This window comes from Dipodomys merriami, unplaced genomic scaffold (genome assembly GCF_024711535.1).
Source record: "Dipodomys merriami isolate MVZ:Mamm:240054 unplaced genomic scaffold, mDipMer1.0.p SCAF_53, whole genome shotgun sequence".
Lineage (NCBI taxonomy): Eukaryota > Metazoa > Chordata > Mammalia > Rodentia > Heteromyidae > Dipodomys > Dipodomys merriami.
The window spans coordinates 7,895,122-7,922,198 of record NW_027206102.1 but is presented as its reverse complement, the minus strand read 5'-3'; positions in this window follow the sequence as shown (position 1 = coordinate 7,922,198).

Sequence of the window (27,077 nt, the reverse complement as noted above, 5' to 3'; positions counted from 1 at the left end):
GTGGAGATGTATTGTTTCAATTTTTCTTTGCTATGGAAGGTTTTTATTTGGCCTTCAGTTATGAAGGAGAGTTTAGCTGGGTACAGTATTCTTGGTTGATAGTTGTTTGTTTTGAGGGCATGGCATACGTCATTCCAGGCTCTTCTTGCTTTGATTGTCTCTGCTGAGAAATCTGAGGTGATTCTAATTGGTTTCCCTTTATAGGTGATTAACCTTTTCTCCTTGACAGCTTTAAGGATCTTTTCCCTGGTCTGGGTTGATCCTGTGTGGATTATAATATGACGGTGGGATGTCCTATTCTGGTCTGGTCTATTTGGGGTTCTAAAAGCTTCTTGTATCTGAATAGGCCTATCTTTTTGTATGTTTGGGAAGTTCTCTGCTAGGATCCTGTTAAACAAATTTCCTAGACCATTAACTTCTGTTTCTAGGTGCTCCTCTACACCCATTATCCTTAGATTGGGCCTTCTGATGGTGTCTTCCAGGTTTTGGATAGACCTATCATATTTCTTGGACTTGTCTTGGATGGTTGTATGTTCTTTCTCTATAATATCTAGGCTATTTCAATCCCTGAGATTCGATCTTCTGCATGGTCTAACCTGCTGTCAAGACTCTCTACTTTGTTTTTTATCTCTTTTCCTTCTAATTGGTCAGCTTTGATGGCTTCAAGTTCTTTCTTGAAGCTCTGTTTTAGGTCTTGTATGAATTTCTTTACTTCCTTAATTTGGTGTTCAGTGTTTGTTCTCAAATCACTTAGTTGATTGGTTATGGTTTCTTTGGACTCCCATTCCTTCTGTTGGGTTCCATTCAGCATTCCCTTTGTGGTCTCCCTGACTTCCTTCAGCTCTTTGTTAATGGATTCCATGAATGCCTTTAGTGATCTTTGTGTATTCTCTACCTGGTCTCTTAATTCGTGAATTACTCTTTGATTAGTTTCCTCCCTTCTGTGGGATTCCTGCAGTTCTCTTTGAGTGTTCTCTGCCTGCTCACGCCATTCCTCCCTTTCTCTTTGAGTATTCTCAAGTTGTTCATGCAAATCCTGTATCAGATTTTGAGAAGCTTCCTCACGCTTATGATATTCCTGTATAAACTTCTTGGATGCCTCCTCTCTCTCCCTATCACGCTCATACAGAGTCCTTTGTACATTGTCAAACTTCTCATTTATCATGTTTGCTATTAGTGTTTGTAGAGCTATTTGGGAACTCTCCTCTGGATTATTCTTTATCTGTTCTAATCCCTGATTATCAAGTTTGGGAATTGAGATACCCGAATTTGCCATTTTTCTTGTGTTTTTCCGGCTTACTCGGCCCATTTGAGATGAAGATTGCACCAGTTTTGTGCTTGAACACTATCTTAAGGCAACCATCAACCAAAGTTTGCATTTGTACAGTCAATAGACTACAGATACAATCTAGTTCAACAGATACATCTATTCAACATGAAACGACTATATGTTAAAGGACTTCGAACCGCAGAAAAGAATTTGGAAAACCAGAAATTATTAGGATTAGGGAGAGATGTGGGTAAAAAATAGGAATAGATTGGTGTGGGGAGGCACAGGGAGAGATAACTATGTCCTAATCACAGGGCAGGAAATGGGTTGGGTAGGATGCAAGTTGAGAGAGAGAGAAAAAGAAGAGACGGAAAGGGGAATAAAGAGAGACCAGAAAAAGAATAGAAACATAAAAATTAATGTTATTATAGAGGTTAAAAGACCGTCTATTTAGAGAGGAATGTGAATATGTTCAGAGAAGGGGAGGGACATAGAGGAGATGTGAAAAACTTTAAGGATGGGAAAGGGAGAAGAAAAGATCAGAAGTTCAGTAGAGCTAGATAAAAAACAAAAAGATAATTAAGAAAGAAAGAAAAAGAGAAAGAAGACAAGAAAAGAAATGAAAACTCTCATTCACGTATTCCTAAAATAAAAATCATAAGATGATAAAAAAAAAAAGTTACTGGAAAACAATTATTTTTTCAGAAGAGGCAAAAATTAAAGATTAATGAAAGTTTTAGAAGGGAAAAAAATTTATATATATATATATATATATATATATATATATATATTTATATATATATATAAGGTAACAAAAAACAAAAAACAAGCAAAAAAAAAAAAGAAGAAGAAGAAGAAAAAAAAAGTCTTTTCATTTTTTTTTTGGGGGGGGGAGGAGGGGGAAGAATCCTGTATCTCCCTTTTGTCTGCAACCAATCTCTTGTTGGAGTCTCTTGTTGGAGTCTCTGGTCAGCTTGAGGTCCTGTGGCTTGATTGGTTTCTTAAGGCAGTTGGTTGGAAGAGGCAGAAAAATGCTCTGCTTTACCCAAGATTTTGAGATCCCCCTCCCAGGTTAGTTTTCTGGGAGGGTGGTCTGCTTTGAGAGACAAAAGAGGGGGATGTGGTGATGAGGCTAGGTTCTGGGTAGAGTTGAGGCCTTTCAACAAACAGTAGCTTTTCCCTGGGGCTATTTTGTGATAAAGCTCACAGCGCCCAGCCTGGAGCCATTCTCAGGGTTTCTGTTTTTCAATTGATTGTGGTGGCTGCTAGAGGGAGGGGCAGCCTCTGGCTCTGGTTACCCAGTGAGGCAAGGCACTCCGATGGCTGGCGCCTGAGCTGGGTGACTTTTCCCTGGATGGAGCTGAGTCTGGCAGGTCACTTCGCCGTTAAGTTCTTGTGACCTGCTAAATGACTCATTTTATTCCAAGGCCTGAGCTGGAGCTAGCAGCTCCTCCGAGCTTTGTCGGTATCCAAGATGGAGATCACCGGTGCTGGGGGGGGAGGTGTGGCCTTCCCTCCTCTGCTCCCTGAGGAGTGAGCATGTCGGGCTTGTACTCACGCCGAGTCTTGGATCCTGGGTCGTTTCTGGTCTGCAAACAGCAGGATGAAGATGTACGCTCCTTGTCGGTTCTTGTTGGTGTTGAGTAGAATCCGCTCATCCGCTGCGTCTGGCTCCTTCGTCCCCGACTCTCTGTGTCTCAGGTATGACTCCGCGGCGGTGGTTGCCGCCGCGACCCCGCCGCCGGAGCGGCAGCTGATGCGTTTCCTTGGCTTCCCCTCTCTTGTCTAACTCTCTGTCCTGTGATGGCACACTTGGTGTGATTCTCTGGCTTAAGACTGTCCACTGGAACTCTAAAACTACTTTCTATGCGAGAGCTTGTTCAGATTCCAGCTTCTCCTCTGCCATCTTCCCGGAACTCTTCCCTGATATGCAGATTGTAGTACACAAATAAATATAGATCATTATAGAGTGCAGGTAATGTCTACACATTATTCAGCTATATAGGCTACATTCCTGCCAATTCTTGGGTGTTTGTTATGCCTTCATGTAATTAATATTATTGTTTTCAGACTTAATGAATTATTAATTAAATCAACCACTGTCCTGAAACTATAGCATACATGTAATTAATAGTATTCTTTGAATGTGTCAAAAAGCATTCATTAAAATCCATTGGCCTCCTAAAATCACTCTAATTGTATAGTAGTATTCAGAAATAACTAATTCAACCTTGCTATTCATAATCTTCCATCGGTATTCCTATGACTAGGAATGAGACTCTTAGATCTCTTAGGGGTCAGGACCGGGCTTCAAACACAGGGCCTATGTTGCTGTGTTGGCCTATGGCTTCCCTGGTAGCCTGCCAGCTTTCAGCAATGCCAGGTTACCAACATTTTTCAACCGTGTCATTCAGACCCAGTATGGTCACCTAGCAAAGAAAAAAATGTTAAATTGGCAGCCATCTGCAAATTGCCAGTGTTTTTTTTCTGTTTTGCATTAAATTTTTTTTCCTGTCAGCCATTGGGACCCAGGAACCCAGATTCGGCTATGGGTCCAGTGGCTGCACCCCAGCCTAGAGTGATCAAACCTGAGGCAGAACTGCCACTACCTGAGTTCAAGCTCAGTGCTTGACAAAATAAAAATACATACCGGAGTTCCAGGAAGATGGCAGAGGACAAGCTGGAGGCTAAACAAGCTCTCACATAGAAAGCAGTTTTAGTGCTCCAGTGAACAGTCCTAAGCCAGAGAATCACACCAAGTGTGCCATCACAGTACACAGAATTAGGCCAGAGAGAGAAAATCCAGGCAAGGAAACAGAACTGTCCACTTGTCAGCAGCCACCGCTGTGGCAGCGGTGGCTGCGGTGGCGGCTCTGGCCGCCATACCTGCAACACAGAGCGTCCAGGACAACAATTCCAGATGCAGCAGGCCAGATGATTCTACTCAACACCAGGAAGAACTGACAAGGAACAGACACCTTCATCCTGCAGATTGCATACCAGAGACGACCCAAGAACCAAGACTCTGGTATGAGTAGAAGCCTGACATCTTCACTCCTTCTCAGGGAGCAGAGGAGGTAAGAACATCCCTCCCCTCCCCACTACCAGAGATCTCAATCTTTGATACTGACAAAGGCTTGGCTGAGCAGCTAGCTCCAACTCAGGCCTTGAAATAAAACAAAAGTAATTTACCAGGTCACAGGAACTTATTCTGACATTCCAGGCTCAGCTACACCCAGCGGAAAGTGACCCAGCACAGCTGAGAAAGCTCCACCAGCCCCAGGAGTGGCTTTCTTCACTGGGGAAACAGAGCCAGAGGCTGCCCCTCCCTATAATAGCCTTGACAATCAATTGACATTCAGTAAACATAAACCCTGAGAATGGCTCCAGGCTGTGCTCTGTCAGTGTCTCAGAAGCTAGCCCTCCAGGGAAAAGCTACTGTTTGCTAAAAGGCCTCCACCCTACCAGAAACTAGCCTCATCACAGCATCTCCAAACTAGAAGAAACAGCCATCTCCCTCTTTTGTGAAACTCAAAGCAGATCTCCTTCTCATTGAACTAGCCTGGGAGGAGGATCACAAAATTCTGGGTAAACAGAGCATTTTTCTGCCTGCTCAAACAAACTGACTTAAGAGACCAACCAAGACACAGGAAAATCAAACACCACAAGCAGACCAGAGACTCCAACAAGAGACAGTTACAGACACAAGGGAGATACAGGATCTACCCATCCCCACCAAAAAATATCAAAGAATTCTTTTTTTGTACATTATATAATTTTTTTAAACTTTTTAAAATGTTAATTTTTATCTTTAAAAATATTTTTTATTAACTCTTTTTTTCTTGCTCTTATCCTTTTTATTTTAAGGGTATATGTGTGTGCGTGTGATTTTTTTTTCTTTTTATTCATTTTTTGTTTAGCTCTACAGACTTTTGATCCTTTTCTTTCTTTCTACTTTCTTTCTTTCTTCTTTTCTTCCTTCCTTTCTTTCTTTGTTTCTCATTCTTTCCACTTTTCCTCTCTTTCGTTCAACTTTGTGTGACTTAATTGCTGTTCTGCTCATCCTCAGATATACCTGTAGTCGATTATTAGACATTATCCCCCATTTTGAACACACTTAATCCAGAAATTTATTACTCAGTTCAAAACCTCTTAGACTTAAATTCCTTAATAGCAGTATTACTTCTATGTACCTATATGATATTTTAAGCATTTTTATTTTTAAGTTTTTCACATCTCATTCTATCCCTCCTCTTCTCTTATCCTATCCTCGTTCTTCTCTGAATATTACTTTGTTAATTTGCATAATTTATATGTTTCACTTTTAATTTTTAATTTTTGTTTCTATTTTTTCTTGCTCTTTTTTCTTTCTTTCTTTTTTTTCTCTCTCTACTATCATTCTATCCAACCTATTTCCCACTTAGATATTAGTATTTAGTCAAGTTAACTCTCCCTCTACATTTCCACATCCCTCTATTACTATTTTTACCCACATATCTCCCTTAACCTAATAATGTCTGCTTTGCCAAAATCTTCTTTGCAGTTCACAGCACACTAATACATAGTTGTTTGATGTTCAATAGATATATCTGTTGAACTAGATTGTATCTGCAGACTTTTTACTTTGCAACTACAGACTTTGGTTGATGCTTGCCTTAAGATAGTGTTCTAGCACAAAACTGGTGTTTCATTCATACCAAATGGGCAGAACAAACCTGAAAAACACAAGAAAAATGGTAAATCCAGGTATCTCAATTCCCACTCTTGGTAATCAGGGGACAGAACAGAAAATGAATAATCCAGACGAGAGCTCCCAAAAAGCTCTGCAAACACTACTGGTAAACATGGTAAATGAAAAGATTGAAAACATGCAAAGACTTCATGTGAGCGTGATAGTGAGAGAGAAAACAAACGAAAGATCAATACAGGAATATCATGAGCCTGAGGAAGCTACTCAAAGATTGATACAGGAATTGTATGAGCAGTTTGAGAATACTCAAAGAGAAATAAAAGAATGGTGTGAGCAGGCTGAGATCAGTCAAAGAGATAGACTGGAATTGCGGGAGTTGGCATAGAAGAGACAAAGAGAAAGTCAGGAATGGTGTTAGGAGGCTGAGAACACTCAAAGAGAACTACAGGAATTGAGTTAACATAAGGAAGCTAATCAAAGAGTGATACAGGAATTGAGAGAGCAGCATGAGAATACACAAAGATCACTAAAGGCATCCATGGAATCTATAAACAGAGAGCTGAAAGAAGTCAGGAAGTCCACAAAGGGAACACTGACTGGAACCCAACAGAAGGAATGGGAGTCCAAGGAAAGCATAACCAATCAACTAAGTGACTTGAGAATAAACACTGAACATTAAATTAAGGAAGTAAATAAGTTCATAGAAGATCTAAAACAAAGCTCTAACAAAGAACTGGAAGCCATCAAAGCCAACCAACTAGAAGGAAAAGAAATAAATAACAAAGTAGAAAGTCTTGACAGTAGGTTAGACCATGCCTAAGATCGAATCTAGGCGGTTGAAGACAGCCTAGATATTATAGAGAAAGAACATACAACCATTCAAGAAAAATCCAGGAAATACGATAGATCTATTCAACACACGGAAGACACCATCAGAAAGCCTAATCTGAGGATAATGGGTGTAGAGGAGCACCTAGAAACAGAAGTTAATTGTCTAGCAAATTTGTTTAACAGGATCCTAGCAGAGAACTTCCCAAACATGCAAAAAGATAGGCCTATTAAGATACAAGAAGCTTTTAGAAATACAAATAGACATGGCCAAAACAGGACATCCCACTCTCACAGTATAATCCTTGCAGGATCAACTCAGACCAAGGAAAAGATCCTTAAAGCTGTCAAGGAGAAAATATCAATCACCTATAAAGGGAAACCAATTAGAATCACCTCAGATTTCTCAGCAGAGACAATTCAAGCAGGAAGACCTTGGAATGATGTATGCCATGCCCTAATGACAAACAAATATCAACCAAGAATACTATACCCAGCTAAACTCTCATTCATAACCCAAGGTCAATGAAAAATTTAAACAATTTATCTCCACCAAACCAGCCCTACAAAATATTCTTAAAGATGTCCTACACGTAGAAAACCAACAAGACCACAATAAAGGCCAAGAAACTAAACCCAAACTGAGAATCCAAGAAGCATAGGAAGAACTCAGTTGCCTCAGCCCCCAAGAAGGTGGGTAAATTGGCAGGAACTCCCTAATACCTCTCAGTCCTATCTCTCAACATTGATGAACTTAACTCTCCAATTAAGCTGAATAGACTGTCTAGTTCCATTAAAAAGCAAGATCCTTCCATCTGCTGCCTTCAGGATTCACGTCTTGCTCATAAAAACAAAAACATTTTCAATATGAAAGTCTGGAACAAAATCTACCAAGCAAATGGCCCCCATTATCAAGTGGGAGTTGCAATACTAATATCAGATAAAATACACTTCAAATTAAAACTAGTGAGAAGAAATAAAGAAGGTCACTACAAACTAATTAAGGGATATATCCTTCTAAATATCTTTTCACCAAACAACGGCGCACCCAAATTTATCCAAGAAACACTACTTTCCCTCAAATCCCAAATAGATCCAAGGACATTAATTGTTGGGGACGTTAGCACACCACTTTCCCCACTAGATAGATCAACTCGGCAAAAACTCAAAAGAGAAACTGCGGACCTAAACAACTGCATAGGTAAATTAGATTTAACAGACACCTACCGAATATTTCAACCAGCAGCATCAGAATACATGGTTTTCTCAGCAGCACATGGAACATTTTCCAAAATAGACCACATTTTAGTCCACAAAGCAAACTTGTCCAAATCCAGATACATTGAATTTATACCTTGCTTTCTCTCAGAACACAAGGGAATAAAATTAGAACTCAACACTAAAAACCACCAAAGAGGGTCCTGTAACAACGCAAGGACCCAGAACAACACACTGCTGAATCACGATTGGTTCATGGAAGAGATTAGAAAGGAAATTCAAGTGTTCATGTTATTCAACAAAAATGAGCATACAAACTACCAGCTCCTCTGTGAAACAGAAATGGCAGTACTCAGAGGCAAGTTTATAGCTCTCAGTTCTTACATCAACAAATTGGAGAGATCTGAAACCAAAAATTTAATGAGACATCTGGGCCTCCTTGCAAAAGAGCAGTAAAATAAACCCCAATGGGGTAGACGAAAACAAATAATTAAAATTAAATCAGCATTAAATTAATTAGAATAAAAAAAAACACAGAAAGAATCAACACAACAAAGATTTCATTCTTTGAAAAAATCAAAGTGATTGACAGACGCTTAGCAAATCTTATCAGAAAAAGAAGAGAACACACCCATAATATGTATTATAATTTAGGTCAGGTGGTAGGAAAGGAAGTGGAAAACAATACTACATCCAGTAAAGCTGACATTCCTATTACATCACTATGGAAGTAGTGTTAAGACCTGCAGGACTCATAGGGTTGTTGCATGTGACATTACTATGTAAAACACCATTAACTATCATCTCAGACATCCATAACATTCTGCTTTCATTTTCAAGATCAAGAGCCGAATATCTATGACTTTTTATTAATTGGGTGTGTTTCTTAGGAAGGAAGAAGGAGGATTTGGTAGTTGATGATGGAAAAAATATATGTATTATCTCCTTGTCCAAATTTTTTGCAGTTTTATTTATTTATTTTTCTTCTTTATATTATTTTTTATTGTGAAAATACTGTTCAGAGGGGTTACAATTACATGGGCAAAATAATGAGTACATTTCTTAGCAAGCATTGTAGCCTCCTCTTTTGATTCCCCTTCCCATCCTTTCCCATCCTCCCCCTGTCCCTCCACACAATCCTCCCCGCTACCCTCCCCCACCAAAGTTGTAAAGTTCATTTTTCGACATAACGTCTTGTATATCTCATTGTTACAATGGGTCCACCTGTATCTCTATTTAAACGAAGTTTTGCAGTTTGAAAAAGTGCTACTGATGAACTCACACTTACATCTAAGTGACTTGCTGTCTGCACAAGTTGCATATAAATGAAGATATTTATTCTGTTGGATAGTCACATATATTAACAAAATCTATTTCTGGAAAATAAAAGATACTAGGTAAGAAATTATAAAGTATTGTCCTTAAAATGGTTTATTTTCTTGGAGAACAAAAAGTAGTATTGAAATGATTAGTCCAGCTTTCTTCGAGATTTTATGCTGTCTCAGTATCAAAATGTTCTCTAATTCCTGTAACATCCAAGCATATAAAACATGATTTGAAGATCTCAGTAGTTTTAGAAACAAAGGTACATAATACCTTCCTTCCTGCAGAGACCTGTGAGCACAAGTATGATTGCTTGTATTATAGTTCTCTTTTTTTCTCTTTATCTCAAGTGTTGCAAATCTTGGTATATTACTCTATGTGTTGCATCAGCTTCTGTAGGTGAGATTTACCTCTACCTGCAATGTCAAAATGGGTTATGTGAGTTATTTCAGCTTACAAAAGTGAACCAGAATTGGAGAAAGATTATTTCTAGGGGAAGATTTCTATCTCATTGTCTGTGTCTAAAAGCTAACTTGTGTTCCCTAAGCCATAAAAATAGCATATTTCAGAAGGAGTCTTCCTTCAATTTATATACTGGAAGAATATAGCATGTGAAATTGAAGCAAAACTCAAATACAGCCTCATACATATAACACAGGCAGAATTATGCTAATATTACAATGTGATATTAAGATGTTAGTTTCTTACCATCTTTGTATACCATTATGATAGTTGACTATAGCACACCAGAATTAAACAAATCCTAACCAAGAACTTAACAAATAGATAACATTTTCTGTAGGAAATTATTACAATATTTTATAAATAAGCATTGTCCATGTGATCACTTGTAGGGTTATCTTTTCTATAGATGGGTTTAATCACTCTAGAGCATTGTATCTAATATCCATTATCATTATCCAGACCTTGTGATTGTGACGAGGAAGAATAAAATATCTAGATTTCTTTTTCTCTTTCCCTCTTCTCCTATTTCTACTGTGAATTCTCATCCTTTCTCCAAATTCGATTAATAATGGAAGAATGACACATTGTGGATATCAAGCAAAAGGCTTCAAATCAAGAATTTCATTCTTTCAGAAACAGATGAAGTAAATCAGAGTGGCCCAAGGAAGAATAAAATCAGGATTCTTTCCCCTCTCTGGCTTTCACCTTAGAGTCTGAACATGACTGTAAATATCTAATAAACCATTTCCCTCAACTAATTTTTTAAAAATATATGTTTTTAAATAAGTGATAATTTAAAAATAAATAGTAATTTGGTGTTTGTTTTTGGGAGGCATGAAATAAGACTGCATTAACAATGTGTGAGTTGAGAGACTAATTTATTTCAGAATCTTATATAATGAAAAATAGACAATTTTAAGATAAATAGCTTGTAGATACATTTTTAATGTGATATACCCACAAGGTCATCAATTTTCTTCCTTTCCTCTCCATGCTGATTCAACTTCAATAAACAGTTCATGTAATTCAAATGGCTGCCTTTCTTTCAAAAATAGATTAGACCCAAAAAAGTTAGGAAAAGAGAACCAGTATTGGGTGATGCATTCCTTAAAAATAGCAGTCAAATAAATAATAACCATAATTCCAAAATAATAACAATCAAATGCTCTTGAAAAGAGAAGATTGTATGCAGAATATATAAAATGTGATAGTTCCAGAACTGCTTCAGGCATTCATGATTTCTAGTACATGACAATGTTTTAATCAGGATTAATTGCTTTCAGGGACTAAATTTTTTCTAGTTATATTTCATTGAAGAAATATCTTGTTCAGGTTAATGAAAGGATAATAGGTTAGAATAGAAAGAATGCTACACAAACATTGTACATAGCAAAATACCTTCACAGAATATCTGTCTTTCCCACATACCTAATCCTTCAAATGTAGATTTGTATTATAATATGTTTGTAAAATAATAACCTCTCATTACCTAAGGAGAACAAATTTGAATAATTATCATATAGGGAAAGTATACTCAAAGGTAGTTAAAAGTCCCAGGTGTAGTTCAAAAGGGACATGATTAGGTAAGAACCATCAGAAAGATATAAAGATGCCACATTAGAAGATAAAGGAAAAAATAACAACCCAGATTCTGAATTTCTGGGAAGCAGAACAGGAGATAAATGTCTTTTCCATTAGAATCATTTGAAAAATATTTTAGCTCTGTGGGTGTCTCTATTTTAATCTAGTGAGACTTCTTTTAGATTTCTGTCCTTTAGAACTGTAAAATGGTAAATACGGATTATTTAAGCCAAATAACTTGTAGAAATACTTTACAGCAGATTTGGTTTAGTAAATTAATTCAACTACAGCCTTTTCCTAATGAAACTACAGGGACACCATATTTCCTAGTTTCTGAGAATAAGAAAAAGTTGCCACCAGCTTAGTACACATGTATGATGTATATACTACTAAGGGCCTTGAATTAATGAAGTCTCGAAATACTAAATAATATCTAAATAAGAAGCTCCCTATCTTTATTTTCATATTTGAGGATCACTAAGTACCAATATTATGTAGAAGGCTAAGGTAAGAATATGGAAATGAAATCTGTTTGCTAATATTATAAAGATAATTTATGTCATGTTGAGTTAGAATTTCTAAAGTAATTAAAAAAGGTAAAACAGAAACAGAGAAATTAGAGAATCCACTAAAGTTATGGTCATCAAAGGATGGTATAGAATATTATAGGAACATTAGATGGTGAAAAAGAAGATAACAAAAATGAGTCCCCTGGAACAATGTGAAACAAAATCTACACCACAGATTGTCATATAGCTAGAAAATAGTTTCCACTATGCTGTCTTTGATATTTAAGGTTTGCTTACACAGCAACTTTCACCTCTTAGGAAATGACCTTTATTAATACTCAAGGCTTTGCGGCTTATAACCCAGAAACAAATAATGCTTCTAAATTTAAACAAGCATGATACTAAGTGTAACCTAGGCTATAGCTGATAAATAAGAATGATCTTCGGGAATAGTGAAACAGTCTTGAAATTTTTCATACCTTTCCTCTTCTCCAACATGAGAAGTTCTAATCAAGATATGTAAAACATTAATAAAGGATTTTTATATTTTTTATTGTTCACTCCAAAGCAAATACACTTTCCTCTTTGCAAGCCTGACTTTGGAAGAGTCACACCCTCACGATTATTTTATAGACAAAATTTTACTGCTTTGGCTTAGGTGTTTTCCTGCCTTTGGGTGTTGGTCTCTATTATTTTGGCAACTCCATGGAAAAACAAGATAAATCCATTACGCTTATATTGAATTGTTCAAAGTCAAGATGTCTTCAAACACAGTTTTCTGTTATCTTCTTCATTGCTAATTAAAGTTTAATTATTGCTCTTTAAATGCAACAAAAACGTGATACTTTAATGTATATTCTCATTGAAACTGGTGATTAGAGGAGTATCTGTGATTGCTTTTTTAATTGTTTTCAAGTATTTTCTATGTTGCCTTTGTTGCGGTCTTCTATCAGGAACAGAGGGTTACCCAAAAAGATCTTCCTAAGATATAAGATGTTAGGCAGAAAAAACTAGATGTATAATTAAAGATTTTCATCTCTTAAGAGACTGCAAAGCTCAGAAGACATTTTGCTATTATTGACATGGTTAAGATGACTTGAATGTTTTGGATCTTAAACTAAGTGAAATTCATGTAAAATGTTACAGTTTTTCCAAACAATGATTATAGCTTATACTTTTTTGCTCCAATGAGATGAAATCTCTGATAAGGTTGGAGGGTATATCGATTTTAGGGTACAAGGGTTAATGTTAAAAAGCAAAGTGAAATTCCTAAAACAGCACTGCCTAACACATATCATTTAATTATACTTACGGTATATAAGTATTTAAACATACAAATATGAATTGAGTGACAAATATGTGATTTACAAAATTCAATGACAACTAAATCCAGAAAAAAAGTCTCTATATTTATATAAACTAGTATATCTAGTGAGGATTTAAAATTTTTAGAATAGATATTTTAACATTTATGTCAAAATATTTATTTTAATTGTTTATTTTTAGTCAGTTGTGGGGCTTGAAATCTGGGCCTGGACACTGTCCCTCAGCTCTTTAGCTCAAGACTAGTGCTCTACCCCTTGAGCCACTGTCAGTTTTTTGGTGGCTCATTGGAGATAAGAGGGTCGTCGACTTTCCTGCCTAGGCTGGCTTTGAACCATGATTCTAAGCTTTCAGCCTCCTTAGTAGCTAGAGTTACAAGCATGAGCTACTGGCTCCTAGATACATAATTATTTTTTACATATTTCTAAAGTATTGAGTGGTAATCCCATTTATTTATATATTGTGTAATGATAAACTCCATCATACCCATTAATTTCTGCATGTAACGTTTCTTTTTAGTGAGAATATACTAAAACGTATCTTCTGGGTGTGATGAAATATTTATTCTTAACTATAATAACTTTGTTTCTTGTGGTATACAATTAATATATTTACTTTTACTCAAAGAAGTCTGCTAATTTAAGTTAAATCAAACGTGATTTGTAAAGTGAAAGTAATTTATGGTTTCATTGATTGTTTTAAGAAAACAATTATGCCTTTTGCTTTCAATTATATTTCTGTGGGAATGTGTGACACTCATTGATTTAACTTTAAAATTAATAACAGTTATATTATATCAAGTTGATTCAAACTTGTATTTGAAAATTGTACACTTAATACAAGTATACTTCCACTTTCCTCTACCACATAATTAAAATAACAGTAAAGTAAAGATTGGTGTTAGCCATTCATGTGTATAATCCTAGAACTCAGGAGGCTGAGACCTGAATATTTTAGTTCAATGTCATTCCAAACAGATAAAATGTGAAAACTTATCTCCAATTATCCAGCAAGAAACATAAGGTGAGCATGTGACTCAAGGATAGAGTGTCATCAGCCATGAAAAAAAAATACAAGGGAGACCATTAAACATCTAGTTCAAGCCCTAAAAATGACATATACACACAACAACAACAAAATGTACTATGATTATCAATAATGAAGACAAAATAGTAAAAAAAGATCCTGAGAAATATGTAAACATCTGGAAGACAGAAATCATTTGACAGAATTTTGATTCATGAGAGGGAAAAGTCACAGCCTCATTAGTACAATCTCATTGTAGTCATTTGTGTTGAAACCTGGATACTGGGTAACATGTGAAAGAGTAGATTGGATTACCTGACATAGGAGAAATTGCCTGTGACTATGTACCATCCCACTCGGCAAAATTTAAAATAGTGCTTGTTAATTTAAATAAAACTTATTGTTAGAGACTGTTTGGTCCACACAGACTGAGGTCCTTATTTTCAGGCTTCAGACCAGTGCTTTTGTTTATAACCACTCCTGTTTTACCCCTCTTCCCTTGTGCAGCTATACCTTACTTAGCTGGCACCAAGCCAAGTCTTTGAACTAGACACTCCTGCCTTAATGCCACCCTTTCTCCAGCTACAACTCATTTCACATACTATCTCTGTCTTAGCATTATTTGTTTGCTGACTAATCCCCATCAGAAAACACTTATATTCATGTAAACCCACTATAAATAACCTAGTTAGAAAAGGGAGAAAGGGTTTAGCATTGGCTGAGGCTCTTATCTGTAGGTTTGCTCCCTAATAAATCTGTGCTACACTATCTCTTTTTTTCATGGCTTTTGAGTCTGACAAATGATTGATTTGGTTTGATGTAATCCCATTAATCCAGATTTACTTTGGAAATTTTGACCTATTCCAAGGAGCCCTCATGTTTCCCCTAACTCTTCCTGTAAGATTCCTAAGGCATCTGGACTTACATTGAGCTCTTCAATCCATTTGGAATTGATTCTGGTGCAGGAGGATATAAAATGATCTAATTTCAGTTTTCTTTGTACAGCCAGTTAAACCAATTTTTTGAAGAGGCTGTTTTTCTTCCATCCTGTGTTTCTGGCTTCCTTATTAAAGATTATGTGCCTATAGGAGTGGATTCATTTCTGGATCTTGAATTCTGTTGCATTGATGGAATTCTGTGCTTCCATGGGAAAGAATGGTATTACCCAATTCTGAAGAAATGGAAAGACTGGGGGGGGGGGTGGAATGTTATTAAGTGAAATAAACAAGATCCAATTAAATATATGCTGCATGGTTTTCCTCATTTCTAATAACTAGATATGCCCATAAATCTACAAGTTAATCCAATAGATAGTAAAAGACAAATAATTAAACTTGGATATGATTAACAGCACTCTAAGCATTCACATGGCAAGAACAAGGGAAGCTATTCTTAGGAGAGGATCACAATGGCTTAATAGCTATGTGCATATGAACAGATAAATGTTGTTTATTGCAATGAACTCTAAGAATCAATTATATATATGAAATACTTATATCTATATATAATTTTAAAATATGTCACAAATAACTGACTTCTCTGTAAACTCAAAAGCAAATTTCTAAGTTTAGAAGATAAAATTGAGTTTTCAACACATAAAATAAAATACATAGGGGAAAAGGTGGGAGAGAAAATATAAGATGAAAAGTATAATAGCTAACTATTGAAGAATTCATAAACAATTTTCAAAACTATACAAGAGAGCTTAAGTACAGCTAAGTTGTAGAACGAGACTAATATATACAAAGCCATGATTTCAATCTCCAAACCTAAAGGTCTAATGATAAGTTAATAAATAATAATAATACAATATTTACTTGAAATAAATGCTTTTATATTAGAGAGGCCTGAATCCTGAAACAGTAAACAAAATACTGTCAATTCTTCTATCCAATGAAATGAAACCAAGAATGAAGAGAAAATATTTTCTTTTTATCCATTCCTTTCATTTTCTGTTTTCTTCTTTTCTTTTTCCTTTGGCACTACTGGTGCTTGAAATTGCTAAGGCTCTCACCACTTTAGATTATTTTTCAGGCAAAGCCTCCCTTGAGCAATGATCTGTTACCTATGGCTTCCACATCGTGAGATTACAGGAATATTACACTATATCTAGCTTTCTTTGTTTTTGTAGTTGTTTTACGAATTTTTTTGTCAAAACTGTCCATTATATCAGTCTTCTAAATCTCTGCCTCCTAATTAGCAAGGAATATTTCATCTCAAGTTTGGGAGCAAACTTGTTTTTAATGTAAACATTCAATATTGACATCTGTTTTCTAGATATCATTAAATTATATTGAGGTTAGTATGGATCTTTATGATGTTGTAAGAACACACATAATTCCCTTGAATTTTTTTCCAATTTATTTAAGTATTTCTATTATACATCACAAATACAACATTAATATTTCACAAGTACCTTATGGACACTTCAGTTACTTTATTTTGTGACATATTAACCTCAATATAATTTTATCAAGTCTATATGAATATACAATATTTACAGATACATTATTTAGAGAATTAAGTCATAATGTTTATTTTTAATATTTTTTGGTAAGTACTTGGGTTCAAATTCAGAGCCTTGCATTTGCCAGGCAGGCACCTTACCACTTGAATCATGCCACATCCAGTAATTTTTGCTTTGATAATTTTTGATATAGAATCTTGCATTTGTTTATTCCTAGGCTACCTAGATACTGAAATTCCTAGTTGTATGTCCAGTAATAGGTAGGATGACATCCACACATTGGCACACCCAGATTTTATTGATTGAGATGGAGGTCTCTTGTATGTTTTTCAGTTTGACCTTGAACTGCGACTATCCAAGTTTCTATTTTCAGAGTAGCTAGGATTATAGGTATAAATCACCTCATTTGGCTTCTATTATTTATGTTTATGAAAAGTCTGAAAATATGAGAAAATCATCTAGAGGTTACTGCCATACCAGATTCTAAGTTATTCATTTGTTTGTTCTTTCACAAACTGTTATGTGGCAAACTATTTTATATAGCAATATGGCACATCAATAATACAAATATATATTGCTAATGCCATTTTAAACAGCTGTGATGATCTAATTTCTACTTGTGGATTTGTTTCCTGGGAAAACATCCTGAGTACATAGGTCAAAAATTTGATATTCCTAACAAACAAAAATTTGCTTCCATTATGATCAGCAGTTTGCAAAGAGGGGTTCCATGCCTGTAGAGGAGACTGGTCACAGGGGAATTCCCTGCTGTAACTCTAAAATATATCTTATCTTTTCAAACTAGCAGAATGGTAAAATTTGTCAAAATTATTATATGGGAACATTCTTGATCTGATAAAGAGTACTGCATTAGAATGAAAGTATTCCCAGTTGCTCTGAAATCAGGCAAAGATGTCATTAATTTTTATTCAAACACATAGGGGTTCCGTGAAGATGGCGGAGGAGAAGCTGGAGTCTAAACAAGCTCTTGCATACAAAGCAGTTTTAGAGTTCCAGTGAAGAGTCCTAAGCCAGAGAACACACCAAGTATGCCATCACAGTACAGACAGTCAGGCCAGAGAGGGAAAATCCAGTCAAGGAGACACATCTGAGCTCTTGCCAGCTGCCGCTGCAGCAGTGGCAGCAGTGGCAGCAGCGATCGCAGGCACCATACCTGAACCACAGAGAGTCCAGGACGAAGGAGCCAGAAGCAGCAGGCGAGCGGAATCTACTCAACACCAGCAAGAACCGACAAGGAGCAGACATCTTCATCCTGCAGTTCACAGACCAGAGATGATCCAGGAACCAAGACTCGGCATAAGTATAAGCTTAACATCCTCACTCCTTCTCAGGGAGCAGAGGAGGGAAGGCCACCCCTCCACCTCCCAGTACCTGAGATCTCCATCTTGGATACCAACAAAGCTCGGCGGAGCTGCTAGCTCCAACTCAAGCCTTGGAATAAAACGAGTCATTTAGCAGATCACAAGAACTTAACGGCGGCGTGACTTGCCAGACTCAGCTCCACCCAGGGAAAAGTCACCCAACTCCGGCTCTAGCCCAAGGACTGGCTTTCTTCACTGGGTAATCAGACCCAGAGGCTGACCCTCCCTCTAGCAGCCACGACAATCAATTGAAATTCAGTAAACAGAAACCCTGAGAATGGCTCCAGGCTGGGCTCTGTGAGTTTTTCACAAACTAGCCCCCGGGAAAAGCCACTGTTTGTTGAAAGGCCTCAATTCTACCCAGAACGTAGCCTCATCACTGCATCCCCCTCTTTGGTGATATTCAAAGTAGATCTGCCTCCCATTGAACTAGCCTGGCAGGAGGATCGCAAAATCATGGGTAAAGCAGAGCATTTTTCTGCCTGTTCGAACAAACTGACTTAAGAAACCAACCAAGCAGCAGAACCACAAGCAGACCAGAGACTCCAACAAGAGGCTGTTTATGGACACAAGGGAGATACAGGATTTTTCCCACCCCTCCCAAAAAAATCAAAGAAGTTTCTTCTTCTTTTTTTTTTGGTACCTTATATAATTTTTTTTTCTCTTTTCTAAAACTCTTTTTAATCTTTAATTTTTGCCTTTTTTGAAAAAAAATTGTTTTCCAGTAACTTTTTTTCCTCTTATAATTTTTATTTTAGGGATATGTGTGTGTTTTTCTTTCTTTTTTTGTTTTCTTTCTCTTTTTTTTCTTTTTAAATTATCTTTTTGTTTTTTGTTTAGTTCTACTGAACTTCTGTTCTTTTTTCTTCCTTTCTTATCCTTTTCACCTTTTTCTCTCTTTCGTTCTACTTTATGTGACTTAATTCTTGTCCTGCACATCCTCAGATAAACCCGTAGTCTATTCAAACACAAAGCAATGAAGAAAAATATAAAATTCTTGTCAAATAGCTTTTATTCATAATATATAAAGAACTCTTAATACATGAATCATACAATAAATAACCCAATTAAGCAGATACAGAGAGAAGGCAAATAAGCACATCAAAAACCCATACATTACAATACTATTGTAGAAATTCTTCCAAATGGGTTCAAATAATGCTTTCTGGAATGTAAGGAATGTTAATAATTTCACTATCTTGAGTCTTAAAAATGATAATTTAAAGGGAAATACATAAAGAACTTCAGAATTCAGGGAATTCTTGTTTCATGTTCTGTCCATAATACTTCACAAAACGTATATTCTTTTTTTTTGGGGGGGGTCCATTTGTGGGGCCTGAACTCGGATTGGGAGCTGTCCCTCAGCTCTTCAGCTCAAGGCTAGTGCTCTACCACTTGAGCCACATGCCACTTGCAGCTTTTTTTCTTTTTGCATATTTGGTGCTGAGGAATCGAACCCAGGGCCTCAGGCATGTAAGTCAAGTGCTCAACCACTGCACCACCTTCCAAGGTATATTCTTTAATTCTTAAAAACAGATGACTACTCTAAGAAACATGTAAAATGTCACCCAGCTAACACAAGAGTTTTAGATATTAGTATGGTCACGGGGTTTCCAAATCATGAATTAAATCTGAGCCATGGATCCTGGTTCTGCTCAAACTCAATTGTCATTTACACATTAGCCTTCAGAAACACACCAACTCTCCTCGTGCATCCATTTCTGCATTTTTAAAATGAAGATAACATTCTTCCAACCCTAGAAGATGAGATAGGTAACACCATCAGATGACACAGAACACATTTTTGCATTATTGTGATTTATCCAACAATTGTTGAATAGCTTCTATAAAAATCTATGAAAAAATTATCTTACAGCTTTTATAAAAATCTCAACCATAATTTTATTGGTTTAACACCTTGCTTGAAATTGTATACCAAATAGCAACAGAATTTACCGTAATTTTTCAAGTTGATAAATCAACTTAATCCTCCTCTTCTCTTAAGAAATAAATCCTCTTTATGAGCTCCTCACATTCTGACACATAGCTATGAAGTGCAATTTCATGAGCCCACTATCTCTCATTTTCAGCTCATTGAAATCTGATTGACAAAATTGCTCTGTTACAAAGCTGGTTGCAAAGAATTCCTTGAGATTTCCCCAAATGATGGTAGTCATTTTTGTAAGTGACTTTGTAAACATTTTAAGGCAATTGAAGAAGGAAATTATAGCAGAAAGTTGCAAAGGAAATATCTTGAAAATTGTGTTATAATCTTTCTTCCTTTTTCTTGTCTCTTTTTCTCAGGAGAAGGGATTGAACTCAGGGCCTCAAACTTGCTGGATAATTGTTCTTGATCCATACACCTAGCACTTTGTTTAGCTTTAGATTGATTTTCAGATAGTTTCTTATTAACTGCCTAGGCTGGCCTCAAACCATGACCCTCCTACTTCTGCCTGTCTTATCACCATGTGTCACCAGTGTGTTTTAAATATTGAAGTCTCAGTATTATACTTTTACCATACCAACTGCAAACCTACTATACTTTCCAGAGTCTAGCTCATAAGTATTTAGAATTATTGACATGTGCCACTATATTAAGCTGAATTTTCTTAAAGAGAAATCTTCAGTAGCTCTTCTAACAAAGAACTATTCACTCACTTCTCTTTAGTCTCCAATTCTTTGCCTCTGTAAATTCTTTCTCATTTTTCTCCTCACTGATGCAGGCAAGTTTGTGATAACTTCAGTTTTGTTAATGTTTTCAAAATATTCCTTATTAGTCTAAATTCTTGATTCCTCATGTTCTATATCATAGTGATTTTCCATACCAAAAATATTTGATGCCTGCAATCCTATGTACTCTGGAGGCTGAGATGTAAAGATTTTCGTTGGAAGCCAGATAAATATTTTCTATCGAAAAGGAAACTGGGTTTCTCCTATAAAAATAAAAAAAAATTATTTCATATTTTTTATAATAACAGCTTACAAATGTAAAGTTATTCAGTTGATAAGCTTAATAGAAACAAGGAATCAAACATGAATTTCTCTCAGGAAATCCAAGTCATTCATTACAACCCTTACTTGATTTGTGAAAGAGATGAAATCTCATTCAGAAAACATAATTATGTTTCATGTTTATCAAAGATGATTCAGAGGAAGCAGACGTAAACAGATATGAGTCCTGGAACATATTGTAAATGCCAGCATTGAATGATCTCTCCATGGTTAGAAAGACAATCTTCACAAATTTTCACGCACCTGAACAACTCTTAATGATGCTTCGCTCTGAGCCTGGATGAGTTTTCCCATTTGTCCTTCTGTGGCACTGCTTCTGTGTCAGGTGTGTGTCTTTCATTTTATTTGGCCTAAGTGGACTCTTATTTCTGCTTGCAAACATTCTGAGAAGCTTTTGCCAGGCCAAAAGAAGTACAAATAAAATTTTCATCCCATATTCTCCTCTCACAGTTCTCCTGTCCTGAAAAGTTGTTTACTGAACAAAATGGAACAGTGATTGCACAGTGATATAAACCTGAGCAAGCATTATCACACTATTAATAACAACAGAAAGGAACAAGTAGAGGAATCATTATCTGAGTGTCACCAGTATCAAATGACCTATTGCTCCACATGTTTAATTGGGACAACTAAGATGTTTTGCTAGCTGCCAGTGACTCACACCAGCAATCATAGCTACTCAGGAGACTGAGGTCTGAAGATTGTGGTTTAAAATGAGCCCAAGATAGAAAATCCATGAGATTCCTACCTCCAGTTGACTACCATAAAGCTGGAAGTGGTACTGTGGCTCAAATGGTAGAGTACTAACCTTTAGCAAAGCAGCTCAGGGACAGCACTCAGGCCCCAAAACCAGCACACACACAAAGATAGATGCTTCTAGTTCCTGGCCATGCTCTTTTTTATAATGCTTCTTTTGGTGAAGATTTTGTAAGTCAAATAATCTCGATGCAAAGTAATAGCTATGCTGTCTTGGGCTTGTAGTCCTCTTCATCTTCTTTATATGTACAATGAAGAAATTTCTTTGCCAAACTGGTTCAGTGGGAGAATCCAGTCATAATATTCAATGTACATTTGTGAAAATGTGACCACGTAAATGGAGGGGGTGAGATAGAGAAGACAAGATCAAAAAAGAGAAGAGAAGAATGATCAAAAAGATGACATCGATCAAGATGGACTCACAAACCGACATATTAAATTAAAACTCCTTTGTACACTACTTATGTATCATTTTGTAAGTAGAAAAAAATGAAACAAGTGCTTCAGTGCAATCCACACATCTTAGGTATAGATTGCTCAACGCTATTTCTTTTAAAGAATACAGGACAGAGAAGAGTGGAACAAATCATTTCCAGAATAAAACTGATCAACTCTACCCCAAAGTTAACATCAATAGTGATGTTGACCATAGACCCTTGATTTCATGCACTGAGAACACATTTCCTCTCATCCCCCAATCCTGGGTTTAAATTCAGGACCAAGATTCTGCCCCCCCCCCGCCCCCGCCACTCATAGCTAATGCTCTAACATTTGAGCCACAAATCCAATTCTGGCTCTTTTTCTTTAATTGGAGATGAGTCTCATGTATTTTCCTGCCCAGACTGACTTCAAATCAAAATCCTCAGATCTCAGGCTCGGAATATAGTTGTCAGCCATCAGTACCCAGCTTGAGAACTCACTTTTCCATTGTAATTCTCCTTTCTGAAACTTCATAGCCACAGTCTTGAGAGAAAAGATTCAGAGAGCTGCCACGCCTACTCCAGTGGAGTCTGCTTAGCATGGGAAACCAGCTTTCAGACCTGAGAATGGGGTTTCAGAGACCCATCTCTGAGTATTGGGACTTCACTGATGTCTACCTCAGAGAACGGGGCTTTACAGAGACCTATCTCTGAGTATTGGGACTTCACCGAAGTCTACCTCGGAGAATAGGGCTTCAAAGAGGCCTACTCCTGGAAAGGCTGGCAAACCCCTGGGAAAGATGTGGTTCTGCTTTTCTTTTCTTTTCTTCACTGTAAAAGAGTGCCTATTAATCTTTTACTGTTTCTGCTGCTCATTGTACTTACTCATGCTCAACGTTCCTTTATTCAAAGCTCTTTCTTAAGAGTGTTGACGACTCCAACATCTGATGAGTGTCTTAAAAATATGACTAACTCACCAGAGTTAAGTGCTACCCTGAAACCCCTCTTAATTAGGCGAGTAGACAAGTCATAAGTAAATGGGTTTCATGAAGTCACTTCAGCAGAAGGAATTGTCTGTAAGAGATTTAAAAGAAGCTGTAGGCGTGGCTAGAACAGAAAGAATGTATGGCAATTGCTGAGATAACTACTTAGGAGAAAGAACTTCCTGTTACTCTCTTTTATTTACTAAGAGACTTGCTAGATCTACGCCTCCGTAACCTTACTATTAAAGAAGGAACAGCAAAGATCTTATGGGACAATTAAGGCCTCTATAGAAATAAGGTAATGGTTAGATGGTGACAAACATTGAAAACCATTATAGTTCTTAGAGATAAGCCGGAAACAAGTGCCTTTCAGGCGACCAGCTGGTGACCACCCAGGAATGAAGTCCTGCAGCAAGACTGTGTAACCTTTTGCCTTTTCAGGCGACCAGCTGGTGACCACCCAAGAATGAAGCCCTGCAGCAAGATTGTGTAATCTTTTGCCATTTCTTATGGAGACTTTTGCTATAAAAGTTTGTTATCCTCTGCATTAAATCGCACTCAGCATCCACTCCTAATGTGTGTGAGTTGTCTGTTTGCCATCTCCCCCCCCATTCCAGGTTCCTCCCCTAAGTATCATCCATCGTCCCGACAGAGCCGGTCTGCGGCAGAGAGCCCCCAATTGAAGAAGATTCTATAGAATGCCCTGTCCCATACTCCTAAAAAGGGAGAAATGCTATCTCTCTCCCTTTGATGAAATAATAGATGTTAGATTATTATATGATAATAATAGTAGATATTATTTTAATGCTCTCAATATCTACTCCCATCCCCATTGATACCAGGCTTGGTTGTAGAACTTACTTTGACAAATGACATGTGAGAAGTGATGACATGTGTCTTTTCTGAGCTTTAGCCCTTTGGTTTTCACTCTTTGCATCCCCTGGGAACCTCCAGCAATCAGTCTGGATCCCAGAATGGACACCATGGTGAGTGGAAGATCTGGAATAGGCTTTGTAGCATGAGAGAGAGTAATCAAAATTGCATCCTTGGGTCTGGTTTCCCATATTAAAATTAAGCTCACATTGAGGTCCCAGTTCTAGGTAGTCTAGGTCTCTTTCTCTCTATTCCCTCCCATTCTTCCTGAATATTTCCTTCTCATTCTTCCTGAATATTTCCTCTTTCTCCTCAGGTGACACCAGTTCTTGAGTCTCCTTATCCTAGAAACTGGTTTTAGGGTTGAACATTGTGGCTTTCTGTTTTACATTTTCTCTTAAGTGTTTCTTCACTTTTGTCTTTCTGGAGTTTTCAGCCAGAAGCTTCCAAGTGTGATGGATCGTCAGATAAAAACCCTCTGCCAGGGCTGAGAATGTGGCACAGTGGTAGAGTGCTTGCTTTACATGTATGAGGCCCTAGGTTCGATTCCTCAGCCCCACATAAGCTGAAAGCGACACTGTAAAAGCTGGAAGTGACATTGTTGCTCAAGTGGGATAGTGCTAGCCTTGAGCTGAAGAGTTGAGGGGCAATGCGCAGGCCCAGAGTTCAAACCCCAAAACCGACCAAAAAATTTTTAAACGAAGTAAGCCAGGCCCAAAGAAGCATAGGTCCCATGGTTTCTCTTATTTTCAATATTTAGTACATGTCTGAGACAAGCAGAAACTGTCAGATAAGTTGATGTTAGGCTAAATGTCCCCAAGATAAGAACTCAAATTTTTTTTTCTTTCTTGTGATTGTTTCTATCATATTTATAAGATGATTTCTTTGTTGCTTTGTATGTCCCTCCGCCACGGTATGCCCCCTGTGTTCACTGCACTTGATGTTGTCATACTTTGTGCAGGAGAAGTGAAAAAAAAAACAAATTATTTAAATTGGGATACAGGTGGATCCATTGCAGCAATGAGAGTGCAAGACGTTATGTTGAAAAACGAACTTTACAACTTTGGCGGGAGGGAGGTCTGAGGAGGGACCGCTGGGTGGGGGCGGGGAGTTGGGAAGGGATGGGAAGGGGAATCAAAGGAGGCCGCCACAATGCTTGATAAGATATGTACTCATTACCTTGCCCATGTAATTGTAACCCATCTGTATGGTATTTACACAATTTTAAAAAATAAATTCCTCTGCCACATCTGCCTTGCTTGCTTTCACTCCCCTCATGTTGGCATTCTAGGAGGCAAGAATAACATGAAGCTCCAGAAACATTTCGGATAGAAAAAGAAACCGCTGCATGGACGTGAGCAGTGTATTACAAGAGATTGGGGGCTGAACACAAGTAGAAGGGATCACAGCTTCAGCCTCAGCTGTGTTCTGAATCATTGCCCTGTTACCAGCTGTAACCCTTTGCTCCAAAATCTATGTGGCGAATTCTGCAATTCTTACTGAATCATCCACACACAGACTTATTTAGGCATCCAGTATGACATAAAATATACAATTCTTAAATCAGAGAAATCTGTACCGGAGAAAATGTGCAGAAAGAACTTCATTTTATCAGGTTCACTTCATTTTTACATGCTTATAATTTGACTGAGAGAACAATATCAATTTCTCTTAGCCTTCACAAAATCAAAATATCCAAACAATACACCACTGTAATGAAAAAAATCTTTTTACTAAAGTGAGTATTTGGAATGGGAAAAATCAAATATTATAAAACTTAAAAATTGATCAAATACCAAAAGAAAAAGAAAGACATTGATCAATAATGAACTACCAATGTGTTTAGTAAATAAATGAAATGTTTGAGATTCTTATCCATATAGGAAATACATAGGAAAATAAAAAGGAAAGTCACTGCGATCCCATCTTACACACCAGAATAGCTATCACCATGCAAATAAACAAACTCGTGGAGAGGTTGAAATAAATCAGGAACTGTGTTTGGTGGTGTGGCATTGTAAACTAGTGCAACCCATATGGAGACCATGATGGAAGTTTACTCGATACAAAAAAGACACATATCTTGAAGACCATTATTGCAAATTGTATCTATACTGAAAGAATATAAATCAATATGAACAAACATGTTCATGGCAGCAATATTCATAGCAACCAAAGGAGAAGTTGTTAAATATTGTGACTGTCAGGTTGCTCTCTAGGCTGTTGTCTCTCCCACCCCTTCCCATGCCAGGAATGCATTGCTTCTTTTAGGCACTCAACTACTTGTCCTGACTCTTAGGCAGCAATACGGTAGGCTATTCTTTTGCCAACTTCTTGCATTTGAGGTAGAATAGGCCCAGGCACTGCTCATGCCAAGGGGTAAATTCAAGAAGGTGAGTATAAGCTCATATTTGTATTGAAAAATAATCATATTCAAAGAATTAAAGAAATTAATAATTGAGAGATTTAGGGGTTATAGCCGTTAAATTTAAGTAATTATTATTAACACATCTAGAATCATGGATTAGGAAGAGAACAGTGAAGTAGTTTCAATATAATTTGCAAAAGATACACCATAGCCATAACAGGAGATGAGAGTGTGAAGGAACTATTGGCATAGGTCCATTTACTATCTTAGGAGTGACATTGGATAGGAGGCTTTTAGAATAATAACTAAAACAGAGGAACTTGCTTGGCACTGGTGGCTCATACCTGTGATCCTAGCTATCCTGGAGGCTGACATCTGAGTATTATGATTCAAAGCATGTCCAGACAGAAAAAGCCAGAAGTGGTACATGGCTCAAGTCGTAGAGCACTAGCATTGAGCTCCGGGACACTGCCTAGGCCATGAGTTCAAGCTTCAGCATCAGAAATGCAACAACAACAAAACAATAATGATAAAAAGAAATAAAAGAAGGACTTAAAGATATGTGATGGAATGAGGCTGATGTG